Consider the following 19,383-nt stretch of genomic DNA (forward strand, 5'->3'; position numbering starts at 1 on the left):
CCTAACACTGGAGAAAAGATTGTTCAAAAGCAGAAGACTATGATTTCACTCATCGGTCCGGGCAGGACTATGAATGTCTTAGATGAACTGCTCTCCAAGACTAGATAAGTGGATGTTGGAGAATGTTCTAATATCGGGCCACTGGTTTTTTTTTTTTTTTTTAGATGGAGTTTCACTGTTTAGCCCAAGCTGGAGTGCAATGGTGCGATCTTGGCTCACTGCCATCTCCATCTCCCAGGTTCAAGTGATTCTCCTGCCTCAGCATCCCAAATAGCTGGGATTACAGACCTGTGCCACCATGCCTGGCTAATTTTGTATTTTTTTTAGTAGAGACAAGGTTTCTGACCATGTTGGCCAGGTTGGTCTTGAACTCCTTACCTCAGGTGATTTACCCATCCAGGCCTCCCAAAGTGCTGGGATGACAGGCATGAGCCACTCACCCAGTCTATTTTAATGTTATTGTTCTATTGGGTCTGGGGGAAACCATAAAAGTGGTTGAGAAGGGTGGACATTCATACTACTAATCATATGTGAAAGGAAGCGATTTCTGGATAAGGAAATGGGGCCCTCCATAGCAGGTCTAAGACCAAGGAAGCGAGTTGGGCTTCCTCAAGGCAGTTCACAACCCAGAGGGTTGCAGCCAGCCTGAGGTCAACCTAACCCAATTTTCCTCCTATCCTCTGAAGCCACAGGGAAAGAAAGCCCTGACCCATGCAGTCAAGAGAGGTCAACATCCTAAGCAGAGAACAAAGGTAGAAAAGGGTGGAGAGTGAATGTGGAGAGGCCAATGATGCATGCAGATGAAAGTTTGTCTGTGTCAAAATTCACGTTTCTCATAGACGACGGGTTGATGGGTGCAGCAAACCACCATGACACGTGTCTACCTATGTAACAAACCTGCATGTTCTGCACGTGTACCCCAGAACTTAAAGTATAATAAAAAATATTTTTGAAAAAGAAATTCATGTTTCTCGAACTTTAACATGCATAAAAATTACCTGAATGTTTTGTTAAAATGCAGACTGTTTAGGAAGACTGGGATGGGACCTGAGATTTCGAATTGCTCTCCAACTCCCAGGTGATGCTGAGGCTGCTGCTGCATGAACCACATTTGGAGCTGCAAGGTTACTGTTCCCTCCTGTTATCTCAGGACCTTAAATGAAGTGTTGTCCCAAAAGTTACAGCCTGGCTTCATCTGTGTCAAGGAAATATCTCTTATACACCGGACACTCAAGGAAAAGGGAGGGAGTGCATCCATTATACTTTTCCCTTCCCTCCTCAACCAAGAGTGGCATGGAAATAGCAGCATTAGCCACAGACAGGTCGCAGTTCTAGAAGAGTAAACGGCAACTGGCATTTGGCCTAAGTGGCCAGTGGACAGAGTGGAGATTGATGGTCTGAGCCCGTGGAAGCAGAGATTAACTGACTCAGGAAAGCACATGAAATACCACCACCTTTGAGGATTCCTGGGGAAGGGGACTGTGGCCCAGCTAATTTGATAAATGGAGTCTTGAAGTTGTTGTAAATAATAGGAAAATGACCTTCCTTATTTATGTTTGCAGGCTAGGGAAAACTGGACTTACAGGGAATGAATCAAGTTGGATAGTTGAAGCTCAAAAACCATTGCAAAATACCTTTGTGCTTAGCTTTGTGGCTGCTTCACTGTGAATAGCTGCCTTTCACAGTTGTTTGTATTTAGTCCATGATATTGAGAACAGACAATCCTAAATGGGAGAGGACCTGTCCAATAGAATCCTATGGATCCATGAATCAAAAAAGCACAAAAATACGTTTTTGACTGCAAGCAGGGTGCCTCAGCTTTTGCTACATGGTATTCTTACAAAAGTCATTGAAAGCAGAGGAATGGTAAGGAATGAATCATCTTTTCATCTCCTGCTGTGGTGTAACCAGTACTTACCTTCTTCCACCCACTGGCGTTCCTGAATTGGTAAGGCAAAATGTTAACAAGTTGACTTTGAGATGGATGAATCAGCGGGGAAACTGTTGAATGAGCGAATCAATGAAGTGAAAAGTGAAATATAGGGGTTTGTCAGCACCATCCAGGCAGCAGATGGATGGAATTTAAGAGGGGATGGCAGTGAGGACCGCCTGCACATTTTTCTTTTTCTCAGTATTAATAATTGAGAGTAGCTTAATCTTCAAGTTCCCTCTCCAAGAGCTACATCAAGTGGGGAGTACTTTTTAACTTTCTCATCTGTAGAAACAATGATTTTAATCAAATTATTCAGAGTTAAATTCTGTAGGCCCTAAGCCCTGGACAGTGATGAAGGCAATGGTCTATCAGGAAAGGTAGGAGTTGGCTGGATTAGGGGTAGGGAATTCTACACGAAAGGTACAAATGTGAATGCAAATGTTACTACTGATCGCAAATGCTTACACAGCATTTGTTATGTGCCAAGCACTCTTCTAAGGGCTGTACACAAGCAAGCCCAGGGTCAAAGCCACATCCTTCCAGGAGCTTTGAAGGTCCCCAAATGCAAAGGCGGCAGGGGTGAAGAATGGGGAAACTTGATTTACAGTATTTTTATTTTCTTTTCTGCATATTCTGGCAACGTACCTCACTAATCACATAGAGGTTAAATTGAAAACAAATGAGTTTATGCAGTCCACATTCAGTAAAGGTAGACTGCAAAAGGAAGAAGGGAAAAGTTTTTATTTCTTTTGTGGAGCTTGGTGACAAATTCTTTTGAGCCTTACACTAACTCCATGATGTGATCTGATATGATCCTCTCTATTCTACAATTGCTTCCACTCCCTCTCCCTTCCCCTCAACCAGTTTCTTCAAGCACAGCTGAAATCTAGGAATGAACATGTTGATACGCCTAATCCTGGGCCCTCGTGGGAATATTCATTAAGCATAACCTTACCCTTTGCCAACTGCTAGATAAATCAGTTTCATCAGATGGTGCACACTGGAGCCAGATAACTTCTAAAGACCTTTGCAAATCTGTTTCAGAATGCGTGACCCGTTCTATCCTTCCTCTCATAGAAACGCCAACTCATCCATGCCCTCTGTGCGGTCTCAGCCTGCTGAAATCACCTGCACCCCATGGGAACTGTAGCCGTATCTTCAGTCCTGGGAGCCTCCGCATGCCCTGTCACAGGAGTAAATGAGGAGTAAGGTGAGCGAGGGCACTAAAGAGAGGATAACTAATCAATCAATCTATTATCAATTTTGACCAAGCCTCTCTGGTTGTACTTAGCTCCTCTGAGGTTAGGAGACATGAAGAAGGTGAAGTTTTAGTTTTCATTTTGATTATTTTAGAAAATACTGAGCAAAATGGCAAGCACATCCTGGTGACCTTTGGGAGCTCTTTCTACGTGGAGGGGCCCAGGGGCAGCAGTGTCTGAGGACTGTTAGGTGGAACCTACAATTCTGCCTACGTCTGCCTACATCTGATCTATATATTTAGTAATGATTCTGAGTCAGGAAGTTAGGAAAGTTTTCATGCACTTCATTTTTATCTGTATTTGGCTAAGTTTGTGAGTTGCTATGAGGAAATAAACAAACAAAAGCAGCTCTCCCTCTCCTCTGCCCCCACGCACCACTCCATGCAGGACAAGGGCTCCAGGCTGATGATGGTGGCTCTGTCTCCCTGACTTACTTCATCCTCTCCTACAGCCCTTTCTGCTTGGAAGCTCAGGGGCTGAGCAGAGGCCCCAGGGTTGTGTCACTGTGGAGAAGAAGGCTGCGAGATTGCAGTGTTAGCACTGACTCCCTGTCCCCGACCCCTGCCTGCAGCCTTAGCCCTGTTCCAGACTCTGGGTCCAGACCTGACCTTTGTCAGAAAACTGAGGTGTCCAGCAGCATGGGCCACACACTGGTGAGCTGCCCTGCTCTGACCTCGTGCTCCAGTTCTGGTAACTGGGCTTCAGTTTTGACCTGTGATCCCACTGGGTAGTGTTTTGTCACCCTGAACTTGTGTCCCTGCCCTGAGTTTCAGTTTATCTAAGCCTGAGGTCATTCCTCTGAACTTTAGCTCCTTAGCTAAACTCTGCTCATACCTGTCCCCTATTTTGACCATCTGCTGGGCAGCCTGTTTAATGCTTTCTCCTTGGTGCTCAGCTGCTGGTCCGTCATGGTTCTGCTTCCCTGAGGTTAACTCTCCCCAAATTTTGACCTTTGGGATCTACTCTGATTATTTGGTAACTGTACCTCTATTTTACTGAGAATTCTCCAGGGTTACCACTGAATGACCTTGCCTTTGGAGATTTCTTTAAAAAAAAAAAAAAAAAAAAAAAGAAGTTGACTGCCGCTGCTATGTGTTAATTGAGATTGAGATTCATTTGATTAAAGGGGGAGAAACAGACTTTGTCCAGTTTAAGTCAAAAGAAAAATTTATTGAGAAGACCTGAGTTTGAAAACCAAACCTCAGCAGGGTAAGAAGTAGGGAGGCTCCACAGACCTTAACTGTGGGAATATCTGGACTTTCCCTTTAGGATGCTCTGTGGCTCAGCTCCAGGACCCTCAGGGGCCGGTCCTCTGAACGCAGATGTCCACATTTCCAGGAGAGACAATATGATTAGCCCAGCTTCATTTAGGCATTCAGCCCTGAAGAAAGTAGCCCTGGCTCATGTCACCAAGTAAAGACATGACCTCTGGAACTCACCTCAGTGAATCAGGGCAAGTCCCTGGGAAGGGGCCAGGGATGTGAACTGAGAAATTCACTCCAAGAGTCACACCAGACGTGATCATGCTGGCCTCATATGACACGCCTCTCCTAGCATGCCAGCCCAGCATGACCTTAGTTCCCTCCAGCACAGCTGAAGCATTTTTAAAGGCCCTTACAGAAGGCTAGATTTTTAACAAAAGCATCAAGTAAAAGAGGAACATAAAATGAGAAATACGCTTTGTAAAGTAAGATGTGTTAGTCTTCAGCTTGAGATATCTTGCCGGATGCTTTCTTACCTTCTTTGGGGCTGGGTTTGTGTGTCCAAAGCCTTCTTTAAGCTTTGCTCCCAAGCCAGCTGAACCAACTCAAAGTTCAGAGGGAGATAGAAAGAAAGGCTAGGAGTTCTGCCCTATCTGGCTAAAACCTGCCTTCAGGGTGCCATTTTCCCTGCCTCCTCCACCGATAAGTGTGACACTGGAACTAGCCTCTCTTTTCAGGAGTAAACCTCTTCCCTTTCTACAGGAGTATGGTCTGGCCTGATGTTCTCAAAAAAATACTCTATCAGGGCTGGGTGGGGCGGCTCACATCTGTAATCACAGCACTCTGGGAGGATGAGGCGGGAAGATTGCTTGAGCCCAGGAGTTTGAGACCAGTCTGGGCAACATATGGAGATCCTGGCTCTACAAAAGTGAAAAAATATTAGCTAGATGTAGTGGCATGTGCCTGTAGTCCCAGCCACCTGGTAGGCTAAGGTGGGAGGATTGTGTGAGCCCAGGAGTTCAAGGCTGCAGTGAGCTGTGATTGCACCATTTCATTCCAGTCTGGATGATAGAGCTAGACTCTGTCTCCGAAAATAAAAATAAAAACTAAAGCTCTATGCAGCCATTGAAAACATATTTATATATATATACACACACACACACACACACACACACACACACACACACACAGAGGGGGGGGGGGGGAGAGAGAGAGAGAGAGAAAGAGAGAGAGAGAATCTATCAGAGCACTACCTAATAAGCCCAACCTAGTAGGCCCACTATTTATCCACAAGATAGTCACATCTAGTAGCAGGAGATTGACTTATTCTATTACCCAAATGCTAGGACATCTGTGCTTTCAGTCCTGGTCATCTCAATGTGGCTTATTGCCATGACTACTTCGTTACAATCTGATTCAGAGTCAACACACACTGACTACATGTGGGTGATCTGCCAGGTTCCATGGGTAGGCATTTATACCTGTGTTATTTAATTCATTATTTAACACAAGTCACATAAAATTCTCTTGGGAAAAGTGTGGTCACCAAATCTGTTTGGTTAACACGGACTCATCTGCCTTTCTTTTGCAGGCCCAGAATACTCAGTACCTCTTAATGACCCTCAGATGATGTAGGAAGGAGATTGGTTCACCTTTTAACCCAGAATTTCTCACGTTTAATGGTTAGTGTAATCCTTTTCTGTCTAGTTATATTTTTGCTGAACTGGCTTTCAATGGAATACTTTTAAGGAAATGAGAATTTAATTTAATGTTCCCAGCATTTGTATGAAGAAGGTGCCATTAGTCTCATTTCATGGATGGGAAGACAGAGCCCCCCACCTCAGTGTCCTCGTACAGCTTGACCAAGTTCATTGGGTGGCTCTGTGGAGCTCTGATCTAGGTCCTCTGAGTCCCAATCTATGCCTTTTTCTGCTGTGTCTGGATCTCCACCAGCTTTGAGACTTGCCAAATTCTGCTATGTGCCAGATCTGCATGCTGATTATGGTTCGTGCTTTTGTTTCACCATGAAACCCCAGGTTTGGGTTGCAAATCCCTAACCAGTCAGAGAGGAAGCACGAAAAGGTGACCTCCCTGGGTAACTTCCAAGGCCACATACAAACTCCTCTTCTGTTTCCTCTCCTGCTGCCAACTCCACACACCTCCAATTGTCTCCATTCTTCATTCTAACTTGGCAGGCGATGCACTACAGTAGGCCTGTTTCTAACATGGTACCTCACACCTCCTGGTACCCCACAACATGTGTCAGCTTCCTCTCCCCTTGAGTGTTGACTAGACCAAGTAACTCACTTCTAACAAATAGACTATGGCAAACGTGATGGGCTGTCCCCTCCAAGGTTAGATTAGGTATTAGTCAGGGACTTCCAGAGAAACAGAACATGTAATATACGGCATTCAATTATAGAGGTTGGCAAGTCTCAAGATCCCCAAGCTCTGCAGGTGGAGTCTACAAGCTGGAGACCCAGAAGCTGATGGTGTAGCTTTCATCCAAACGCTAGCAGGCTCGAGACCCTGGAAGAGCCAGTGTTTCAGTGTGAGACCAAATGAAGGAAACAGCTGATATCCCATTACAAAGGCAGTCAGGCAGGAGGAGCTCCTTCTTGGTTGAGTGAGGGTCAGTCCTTTTCTTCTATTCAAGTTCTCAACTGATTGGGTGAGGTCCATCCATGTTGAGGAGGGCAATCTGCTCTACTCAGCCTACCAATTTCAATGTTCATTTCATCCTCACAGAGACACCCAGCATAATGCTTAACCAAATATCTGGGTGACCAAGTAAGCTGACACACAAAATTAGCCATCACAGGTTTCAAAAATCTTCTGTGACTTCTTCTGTCTTGCTCCCACTCTCTCTGGTCCTCTCTGCTTGCTTGCTCTGCTGAAGCAAGCTGCCAGGTTGTGGGCTGTCTTATAGAGAGCCCCACATAGCAAGGAACTGAGGTAGCTTCCAGGCAACAGCCAGCAAGGAGCAGAGACCCTGAGTCCAACAGCTGGTGAGGAACTTCGTCCTACTAATAGCCATGTGAGTGAGTTTGGAGGCAAGTTTCTTACCTGTCTGTTGAGCCTTGAGATGACTGCGACCCTGGTTGACATCTTAATTATAACCTGTTGGATCCTAAAGCAGGGAACCCAGCTAAGCCATGTCTGGATTCCTGGTCTATAGAAACCATGAGATAATAAATGTTATTTTAACACATTTCATTTTGGGGTGATTTTTTTTCAGCCCTAGGTAACGAACACATCTCCAAACTTTTACTAGAAAGGATACCCTCATAGCTGAACAAATTCTACCTATGACATTTAGACAGTACAGTTTAGGGAAGAATACTTACTGAAAAAAGTGAGACAAGTTCACAGGAAACTGAAACACAACTTTTCGGAATATTCCGTATCGGCTATCTTGCAATGTGCCCTTTCTTTCTCCACCCACCACTTCCCCAGAGTCATGGTACCTTTTGCTTGTGCCCTGCCCAATCCCACACAGCATAAATCAGTCAGCATCAAACCAGCATATCTAGAGACACAGTCTATGATTCTTTGTCGGAAATGAGGTGATAATTGATTTGTTTCTGTCTTCAAGGACTATAATAGGTGAAGTGAATGTGGCTTTTTTGTTCCCTTTGTGAATCTTGATTACAAAATTATACTTTTCTGCAATCACACAAAGGAGCAGAGCATAAGTTTGGCGCTATGGACACCCGTTTTTTCATGGACCCCTTACCCAAATGTCCTGGAGCCTCTGTTTCTTTGTTTCTTCATCTGTAAATTGAAGTAATGAGTCCTCATAGGATTTATGGGAGTATGAGATACTGTATCAAAAGGATTAAATGAGATTACATGTATAGCAAAGGGCTTGTGCATAGTAATTCGTTTAAAAAAGAAAGTTGTGGCCAGGTGCAGTGGCTCATGCCTATAATCCCAGCACTTTGAGGAGCCAAGGCAGGAGGATCCCTTGAGCTCAGGAGTTCTAGGTTACTGTGAGCTATGATCATGCCACTGCGCTGCAGCGTGGATGACAGAGCAAGACCTTATCTCTGAAAAAAATTAAAAAGTAGCACAATAGCAGAGAATGAGTCTACCTTAATCTTTAGATACAGAAATAAAAATGTTGTAGCTTAAAAATTTGCTGGTAAAAAAACATTGATGGCCAAAGTCAATGATTTGCTCTAAGTAATTAGAGTTAGAAAGATTGCATTACTTATAAAAGTGAAGTCAAAGATCAAGAGACAAATATAGTAGAGAACAGTGGGTCAGCAGCTGGGCTAAACCTCAGGTCCCAAGAACCTGCGTGGCTTAAGCAGTTCTCTAAAACTGGATTGTAGCATTGTAGTTTCTGCCTGGGGCACTGCTTGTTCAATGGGTCAAACATTGCTTTGCAAGCAAATTTCCTTTGCCAGTAAGTGTAAGCTCAGGCCCCAGTCTATATAATGCAAAAGGTTGAGGCCTGGGGGCACTCTCTGTGAATGAGTATTTTATTTAGGTCTGTTTACCCATTGGTATTGTAGCACATCAATATTGCTGGGCTGAGATACTGGGATGCCCCTTTAGGGAAAGAATGTGCACAAGATACAATAATATGGAGTGTCTGCCATGTGCCAGGCACTAGAGGACACACACAGCATATTGAGACTTCCTATGGTTGCAATGCAAAGTATCCAGGATCCCCACGGTTATTGCACACTGTAGGGTCCAGCATCTGAGTGCCTCTGCTGTAAAAAGCAGATTTGTCATTTTTTGCACTCTCCACTTCCAGGTTGTTGTTGTTGCCATGTTAGGGGTCCCCTTCATCTGCTCACAAGTTCTAAGAAGCAGACAAAGCCTAAGGTGACTCCATTGGCAATAGCTCTGCAGACACTGAGGAGGGGAGGAGGTGCTTCCAGGGGAAGGAAGGCCAAATGGTTGACTATGAAAAGTCCTCACAAGGTTGTTTAAGGTTAATTCTTGCAAGCACAAAAATAAAATATGAGGATACATAGAAAAGATCAGACTTGCAGAGACATTTGCATAATTAAGTTTGCTTGCAGCTAATAGAAAAACAGGCTACTAGTTTATTAACCTATGGGACAGGATGCATTCCAAGAGACCAGAGTATTTGCATCTCAGTTCCTGATGGTTTCCACCACCACCATTACTTTCTCTATATCAAGACACCTGGGAAGCCAAGTGAGTATATCTAATATTCATTGGGTAATGAGACTATCTGGAGTAAGATTTCATCCAGACCATGGGGAGACCTTATGAAGTACTCTTGCCTCTGAGCTGAGTATACCTCTCTAAGGGCAAGCACACCTCAGTGCCCTGATTCAGGATTTCTGGTTTTTGGGTGCACTGGCCTCCTGGTCAGTGAACAATATTGCATGCAGATCTTTGTATGAGTTTTGTACATACGTCTTCATATATATCTTTGTATGTCCAACTTAGTTGGACACACATTGCTAAGTTTGCTTCTTAGTACCTGGGTTTTCTTTTTTTTTTTTTTTGAGACGGAGTCTCGCTCTGCTGCCCAGGCTGGAGTGCAGTGGCCGGATCTCAGCTCACTACAAGCTCCGCCTCCCAGCTTCACACCATTCTCCTGTCTCAGCCTCCCGAGTAGCTGGGACTACAGGCGCCCGCCACCTCGCCTGGCTAGTTTTTTTGTATTTTTTAGTAGAGAAGGGGTTTCACCGTGTTAGCCAGGATGGTCTCGATCTCCTGACCTCGTGATCCGCCCATCTCGGCCTCCCAGTACCTGGGTTTTCTATGTTGCCATTGCCTTTCTGTTTACTCATTCTTTCTTTGGAAGGATTAGCTATAGTGGTGTCTACTCATAATAGACAGTAACTTAAATAGTTTAAGAAGGTGCATGAAAGGAGTCAAGCCGAATCATTCCAGATTTCATGGTGATGTTGCGAAGAAGAGAAGAGGAGGTGCAGCCTTTTGGGGAAGTACTTATTGTTAGAAATAGAAAGATGAGACAGAGATTTTGCTATTATCTCAGGAAGCAGAACCCTTTTCTAAGGAAGTGCCCCAGAATTTGCAGGGCTTTTCTCCCTCAGTAGGGAGGCAAAGAGTAGCAGCCTGTTCTTTGCCACTGCCCTTCTGATGTCTCCTGGATCAATATGGAGTTGCAATTCTCCCTAGGGGAGAATGCCACACACCAGTGGCATTATGAATAAGCATCAAGATGACAGTGAATATGTGGGAGTGGTGGGCAAGAAGAAAAGGGGCCCTTGTTCTGTTTTCTTGAGCTACATAATCCTTGAGGTTTATGATATGTAGATATGGTTGAGGGAGTATAGGCAAAAGTAGAGAAGGGTTGAGTGGGAAAATGATTGTAGCTGGATTCTCTACCAACTGGCAGGTGTGGGGTGAGCCAATTACATATTGATTTAGAAAATGAAGGAACGTGATATTTCTTGTTCCTGAGTGCCAGGGAGATTTCTTCTGAGGATCTTTGCTGTTAATGCCCAAGACCCACTTGGGTCGATGCAGGAGGTTTGTGTACAGCTGTGCCTATTTGCTAGACTACTAGTCTACTAGGACTGTACGTTAGCTCTTTAAGCCCTCTTCCTCCTCCCACTAGCTCATCTCCAATATGAGCCAGATCATGTCCCATTGCATTCCCCTACCTTTAAGGGAAAAGGAAAAAGCCGGTAGATACTACCTATGGAATGCCCATTGGTTTTTCTTTAAGGCAGTAGTTCTCGACTCTGGCTGCAAGTTAGAATCACTTGGGAAGATTTTGGAAAAAATGATTATGCTCAGGCCCAACCTGTAGCCAATGAATCAGAATCTCCAGAGGTGGAATCCAAGTGTGAAAGTTTTTTTTGAAAGTTCTCTATATAATTTTAACATATAGCCAGTGACAGTGGCTGATCTGGGACCCCAAAGTAGAGCATAGTAATGTAATTCAGAACTGGAGGCTTTGCTAGGATAGTTAAATATCACTAAGCTGAGAAACAGACTCTCTTTTAAAGTCTTGATATTATAATAACATTCTAAGAACATGATGCATAGATACAGTCACTTAACCCTTCAGAGGAAAGGCCAGCTGATGAGTGAAGGGCTTGAGTGTGACTTTCACCAGGGAAAGTGCTGGAAGTTTGGAGCCTTTTGGAATGTGCTTACTGCTTGAGATAATGTCTGAAGGCTGAGACCGATATGAATTATTTAGACCTTTAGGGAGATTCTTTACAATGGAATCCATTTTTCTTATCTTTTCTTTGCATAGTCAGACTGAAATGGTCAAACCTCTGGAGTGAAACTGACTTTACCAACAGCAGCAAAGAGAAAGTTCTGATGTTCACTACCGGGTTGCTGATAAAACCTAAAATTGATTGAGATGCCCCTTGGGAGGTCTCAAGGAAACTTAAATCCTGTTGCTATAAAGTGTTATAATAATTTCCTTTGTATGTTATATTCATGAAATGTGTGATATGCATTTAATGAGAACTCAGACAAGAGGGTAGAAGCTTGGTCTCTTTAAAGCACTGTAGAGTAAAGATTCAGAGGTTGTATTGCAAGTTCACATTTTCTTTTTTTCTCGGGAGGTTTTGGCTTTCTGGCACAAAGAAGTGTCAGGTCTAAGAGGTTATCTGTTTTTGGTGTGACTGAAGTGACCATATGTCCTGATTTGCCCCAAAGGGTTTCAGTTTACACCTGTTGTCTTAATCATCGGTAGCCCACCTTTTCACTTTCTAAAGTGTCCTGGTTTAGATGATAAATCACATGGTCACCTTTGTCATCCTATAGTGTACCTCTGGACTGGGAAGAAGAGACCTGTGTTCTAGCACGATTTCTTCCACTAACTAGCTCAACAAAGGGGTATTTAACCCAGGGATCCAGGGACTACCCTCCTGGCCAGTGAACAACATTGCATGCTTTTGTATGAATTTTGTATATGTGTCTTCATATATATCTTTGTATGTATATTTTTTTCTGGGGAGAGTTTTTGTAGCTGTCATCATATTTTCAAGGGGTTTTATGACCCCCAAATGGTAAGGAACCACATTGGATGAACTCTGCAGACTTATTAATCTCCAGAATTCTGTGCTTCTGTGGTTATGATGCTTCCAAAATAGAACTTGGGAGTCAGTTAAAATATTGTTTGAGAATATCTCCACAGTGAGAACTGTATCATAATTGATTTTCCTTGTACCAAACAAATAAATGGAATCTTATTTTTAGAGACAGGCAGCCCACGCACTGCAGTGATGAAAGAACTCTCCAACGAGGCAGACAGGAACCCTGCAGTTGGGAATACAGAGCCTTCTCCTATGGGAAGACCACAGGAAAAGGAAACACCCAAGGGGGAGGAATGGGTCTTTGTGAAGTAAGGATAATTTACAAGGCAACCAAAGAAATGTCTTGGCTTTCTTATCTAAGACTGATAGAAAAGAGAATGGAAGATAAGTAAGGAAGTAATTATATTATAGACCAAAAGAAGGGACAGTGAGCTAGGAGTCTGCAGATGTTTTCAGTTCTGCCATTAAACTAGAGCATGACCTTGGGCAGATCAGTTTCCTCTACTGCAAAACCAGAATCAAACTCTGTGATCTTTAATTGTCATGACTCAGATCTCTGCACTTGCTTATTTCAGCTCATTTCTCCCCTTTTAGTGACCTTGATGAAATTTTTCTGTGCCTCTTTTTATTTTTTCAGAATCAATCCATTTGCCAAAGTCCTTGCTATACTGCATTTTTTTCATAAAGGATACCTCATTGAGAACATTTTATATTTTAAATACACCTATTTATTGTAGAGAGAAAATCTGCTTTGAAATTATGGCCAGAATTTTCCTAGTGCATTCTTTTGAAGAATGTAGCCCTTCAGCAAGAAAATCTAGAGGTTGTTTTTTGGTTTAGAGTGACCACTAAAACGATGAAATAGCTATAAACAGTAAAGTGATTTGAGTAAAATTGTTCAGAGGATCAGACTGGAGCCTGGGAAGTCCTAGAGGCCTAGCTCTGGTGGTAACAGGGAACATTTGGTACTAACACAAAATTCTGTTCGAATTTTTCATCAAGTAACTCATGGCTGATGATGAAGAATTTGCTATTTACCTTGTTTGCATTGTTGAACAACTCTGATTCACAATTTCTGCTATAATATTTAGATTCAGGGACAACTCAAAGCACAACAGTAATAACTCTTTGTCAGGCAGCATTATCCGGTAGACTGGCTCAGTGGTCTCTGGAGTGAGGTGTGAGCACCTCGGGGGAGGTGCAAGGTGATCCATTGGATCATGGGGAAAATGTTAAAGTCTTATTTAAACTTCTATTAGGTGTGCTATCAAGCATGTTTAGGGGATCCCCAGGCTAAGTCATTGTTTATTCTTTGTGAGGTGTTTGTCTTGGGAGATACATATATACAATGTGCTGTTGCTATAGTGGGTGCTAAGATTTCAACCCTGTAAGAGCCATGGGCTCTGGAGAATGTGAACTGGGACATTTCTAATGTGATGAGGATTGACAGATTGTGTCTGATACCATGTGCTAACAGCCTGAAGATACTGAGAAAAAGGACTACACAAAATGAATGACCAATGGACAGTGGATTTGATACATCATCCCTTGATGGTGACTTTTGAGGTGAAAGTCACACAGTTCAGCCATCTGAGAATTCTGGCAGGCATCACTATAATCATCACCCCTTACCCCTAAAAGAACTCATGTTTTTCCTTCTCTGTTTTCTTTTATCAAGTGGCAGGTAAAACAAAATATCAAGTTGATTATAGCTCTAGTATCACTTATGTCAGTGTCATTCAAAATAATAAAGAATGAGGGGGAGAAATGAACAAACCCTTATGAGGAAAAAAAACTGAATCCAATAAAAAGATAGTATCCAAGCTAACTTTTAATTCTTGGCTGAGGCTAGTGGCTTCATTAGAATAATGTGGGAAAATTTTAAAAAATGCTAATGCCTGAGACCCACCCCCAGAGATTCCCACCAGAGATCCTAGTTTAATTGTCTGGAGTGGAGCCTGGCATCAACTTAACCTCCCATGTCTTGCTGGTTCAAAGACCTCCTGGGAATGTCCTGCCATCAGTTGATTTCTGTAATAAACATTAAACATGCTGGCTCTCTTTCTCTCAGACTCTTAGGAGTAACCATGCTTTTCCCAACCCATTAAATATTCATGCCCTCGAGAATTGGCAAAAGTAGGAGCTGGTACCTATATAACATAAAAGCTACATTAGAGAAAGTAAGAAACTTGTCATTTGATAGAAGAAATATTGGTCATTCTATCATAAATTATTTACTCTTATGTTGTTCCTTTAAAGACATACTTCCTGATTTAAAACCCCCCTCTCTCTTTTTCATATTCAGGTGTGTACATTAATTTCTTCCTGGTCTATCTGGTGGTACAACTCTGTAAAGAAAAATGTTGAAAAATCATGTAATGTTAAAAGAACTCTAGGAAGGAAAAAAAAAAAAAAGAATTGGTTACCTCAATTCATTCACCATTTTTTCAAGGGAAATGAATATTCAGATTTCCCTTTTAAGTTATTAGTTGTTTTGAGGCTGATGTATCTAAGGTTGCTCAGCCATTCTTCTCAAATTGGAATCTAACTCATCCATTGTTTGGGTGTAATTCCCCTTTGTGGTACAGACGCTTTCCTGTTGAATCCCTTCTGATGACATATGGAGCCACAGGAAATTTAGGGAACAAAAATGGTTTCTACATAAAACAAGAGTATACACTTTTGGGGAGATTCCTCTTTTTGGTTTATTCTTGGCACTTTGAAGTGTAAAAAAGAGGGAAGTTAAAAGTACGACAATTGGCATAAATACACATGGATGAAGGAAGAAATCTGATTACACTCCAACTCTTTCCACTCTTACGTATAACCTGTGTATCCCTGAGGTCAGTCAGGAAAAGAGAGTGTGAGAATAGTAGTTTAATAAAGCAAATTTAATATGGGAAACTAGTAAAAAACAGTGCATATTAGTCTGTTCTTGCATTGCTATAAAGAATCACCTGCGACTGGGTAATTTGCAAAGAAAAGAGGTTTGATTGGCTCATGGTTCTTCAGGTTGTAGAGATAACATGACTGGAGAGGCCTCAAGAAAGTTACAACCATGGCGGAAGGCAAAGGGAAGCTGGCACATCCTACATGCCTGGAGCAGGAGGAAGAGAGAGCAGGGAGAGGTGTTGCATACCTTTAAACACCAGATCTCATGAGAACTCACTCACTATCATGAGAGCAGCAAGGGGGAAATTCCCCCCCTGCCCCCACCCATGATCCAAACACCTCCCACTAGGCCCCTCGTCCAACACTGGGGATTATAATTCGACATGAAATTTGGGCAGGGACACAAATCCAAACCACATCATAATGGTATTGGAAGAGAGGAAGAAACCAAACAGGGAATGCACGGTCAAAACAGAGGTTAGTGGCAGCAGCAGATCAGTACCAGGAGGTATCTGGGGAGGAGATAGTGTGAGCAGACGCAGGAAACCAGGGCTTCTGGATGCAGTCAGTAACCATGGCGAAAGCTGCCTTCGGGAGCCAGCTGGGATCAGGGAGGGAGGAGCTTCTTTGCTAAACCAGAACCAGAAAAGGGAGGGAGCAAATATCCTGACTTTCCTTTCCCCAAACCTCCAATACATCTCTAAGTGCTTACCATTGCCTGAATCTAACAGGAAGCCAATTGTTTCTAACTGCAATACAATTTTAGCAAAACAATACTAATTGTGACATTAAATTAATCTTGTTAATTTGAACTGCATTGGTTTGGTAGTTTTGTTTCTAATTTGTAAATTTGTTTTGGTATTATAGTTGTTTAGCATAATGAGTTTATATCTAGTTTTACATTTGTATATATTTTTAAGTAACATTCTAATGAAAGTAATTTGTCAACATTAGGGGCTCAGGAGAATATTTTTCCTCCAAAAAGAGGGTGTACGTTACTCAAGTTTGACAATAATGACATAAAATTCTGATAGCAGGAATCACCAGGACTTAATTGGGAGAACTGGGAAAGAGAATCTGAGGATTGCCTAAGACTTGAGTCACAGAGGATAGGGAGTTCTCAGTTTTTCTTAGGATGACTATTTTAAAGACATACTTCAAAAAGGGAGGATGTTTACTAAAACTCCAACTCATAGGCAGATTTTGCTTTTTTATCAGAAGTATGTAATAAAATATTTTAAGTGGGGTCAGTATAAATGTTGTCAACCATGAGGCTTGCCCCCAAAGTTGATTTTCTACGTGGGTGATCTTTGCAATATGTTCTTTTTAAAAATGACCAGCTTTGCAGCCTTTCTGGTCACCAGCAGGAGGTATTTTTGACAGACTTTTCGTGACCCTAGAGGCCGGACTGGGAACATCTGACCTTTGGCCTCTAGTAAAATAGGACATAGAGATTAAGGAAAATCAGTTGCCCCATATTGGATGAAGCCATGTGTTCACTGATAGAAGCATTTTGTCTAAATTCCTGTCTATCCCATATGGAAATCAAATACAAAACAAATATTTACCATTCCTCCAATGATTGAGATACAAATAACATTTATATAAAGCAGAATAAGTAGCTTCATTTTTAAAGTTATAATAATTATAAACTGTTTAAAGTATACAGAAAATAATATAATAGCATTTTTATATATAGCATCCAGCTTTAAAAACTATGTTTTATGATATTCATTTCAGACCTCTCCCTCTCTTTCTTAAAAAAATATTTCAGATATAACCCAAGCTTAATGTTTGTTATTGACCATTTCTTTAAAATTTAATTTTCCATTAGAATTATTCTTTGACTCATGAATTATTTTGGAAATTAAAAATTTTCCGGATGCCTGGGATCTTTTGGGCTGTGTTTTGGGTTGATGTTGGTCAGAGAATACAGTTCATGTGATACTAGTTCTCTGATATTTCTTGAGATTTGATTTGTTGCCTTGGTAACTTTTGTACTTTTATTTGTGCTTGAAAATCAATATTTATAATCAAATTGTCAGGATAAGATTCCATATATATCCATTAGCTTAATCATATTCATTGCATTGTTCAAATTATATACTTATTAATTTTTTATTTATTTGATATATCCATTTCTGAGAAAGAGACATTAAAATATGCCACTGTGGATATGTATTTGTCAATTTCTCCTTGTATTTAAATTTTTGTTTTGTATGTTTTGGAGCTATAATGATGTGGGGGAAAAAAGGCATAGGATTATGCTATTTTCCTGGAGAATTTTCTTTTTAATTTTAGGTAATAGCCTTTATTATTCCTCAAAATACTTGAAGTCTGTTTTGTCTACTATGTATGTCAATATACAAGCTTTCATTTGTTTATAATTTGCCTGGTTTTCAGATGTTCCTTGACTTACAGTGGGGTTACATTCTGAGAAACCCATCATAAGTTGAGAACATCATGTCAAAAATGTATTTAATATACCTAACATAATGAACATCATTGCTTAGCCTAGTCTACCTTAAACATGCTCAGAACACTTACCTTACTGTACAGTTTAGCAAAATTATCTAATGCAAAGCCTATTTTATGGTAAAGTATTGAATATCTCATGTAACTTATTACATACTATACTGAAAGTGAAAAACAAAATGGTTGCATGAGTACTTGAAGTACAGTTTCTACTAAATGGAGTGCCTAATGAATATGTATTGCTTTCACACCATAGTAAAGTCAAACAATCATAAGTTGAACCATTGTAACTCAGGGACCATCTATATATATATTTTCATTTTTTCTGCCTTTCAGTGTCATTGTGTTCTAGGTAGGTCTCCTATAAGAAGCACTCACCTGGATTATTATTTTGTCTGTTTGTTTTTAATCTAATCAGAGAGGCTCTTTGGTTTAGTAGATAGTTAGTTGTATTGTTCCCCAATAACCTATGGGGAAAAAATATATATATATAAAATATATCTTATGTTTTTATTTCCTTTTCTCTCCTTTCTTTGAGTTGATCAAATTTTTATGTTTTTTAATACTGATTTAGAAGTTTTACATTCTTTTGCAGTCTATTTTTTTTAGTGATTACCTGTACACTTTTGACACACATACTTGACTTACACAGTGTAAAGTGAATCCTTCTGAACAAGAAAAAGACCTTAGTACGTTTTGACTGTAAGCAGTCATATTTTTCACACTGACATTTCAGCTCTACCTTATTTTTAAACTCTTCAAATGAAATATTAGAAGTTTTTTACATTCAAAGTATATTTTTATTTTTATTTACACATTTTTTTTTTTTTAATGAGGTCTCACTCAGTTGCCCAGGCTGGAGTGCTGGAGTGCAGTGACTCAATTATAGCTCACTGCAGCCTTGAACTTCTGGGCTACAGTAGTCCTGCCTCAGCTTCCAAAGTAGCTGGGACTATAGGCGCACACCACCATGCCCGAACATACTTACCAACTTTTTTGTTTAATAGTCTTTTTGTTGCCATTCTTTCTTCAATTTAATTTCCTTTTATCTTATCAGGGCCTGTGTTTGGTATTTCTTATTCTTTGTTGATTTCAACATTTATTTTTACTTTGCTTTCATTCTTGAATGACAGCTTAGCTTGATAAAGGATTCTAGGTTGAAATTATTTTCCCTCAGCACTTGATGATTTCATTTTCCTCTGGCCTCTGTTGTTGCTTTTGAGAAGTCTGCTGTAAGTCCAATTATTCAATTTTTTATTTTCCACTGATCTTAAGATATTCTCTTTTTGATGCTACACAGTTTTGCTTTGATGCATTTAAGTGCAGATTTATTTCTATTTTTCTATTTTTGGCCTCTTTGCACACCCTCTTCGATGTGAGGATTTGTGTCAATTCCAGACATCACCTCTTTGAATTTTCTTTATTTTCTATATGAACCTTTCTAGAAATCCTATTAAATAGATGTATCTTGGACCTTTCACTTGAAGGAAGCTAAAATATTTCACCCCCCAAATATAATTCTTTTATATATTTCAAGATGGCTGTGCAGAAGGACTGGAACTATAAGACTAGCTGAAAAGCTGTCTTTTGTAGAGAGATTTGCT

The 19,383-nt window shown here is 41.1% G+C and overlaps 1 long non-coding RNA gene across 1 annotated transcript in view; it reads left to right on the forward strand.

Annotated features, from left to right (window-relative positions):
- The window catches only part of LOC126932463 (uncharacterized), a 160,367-nt gene that overhangs the window by 74,249 nt on the left and 66,735 nt on the right, over window positions 1-19,383 (forward strand). Inside the window, exons 2-3 of the long non-coding RNA XR_007718193.1 lie at window positions 3,011-3,143; window positions 5,986-6,076. This is a non-coding gene — a long non-coding RNA (uncharacterized LOC126932463). The remainder of the gene's footprint in view (window positions 1-3,010; window positions 3,144-5,985; window positions 6,077-19,383) is intronic.

The sequence above is a fragment of the Macaca thibetana genome, chromosome 12, assembly GCF_024542745.1.
Source record: "Macaca thibetana thibetana isolate TM-01 chromosome 12, ASM2454274v1, whole genome shotgun sequence".
Classification (NCBI taxonomy): domain Eukaryota; kingdom Metazoa; phylum Chordata; class Mammalia; order Primates; family Cercopithecidae; genus Macaca; species Macaca thibetana.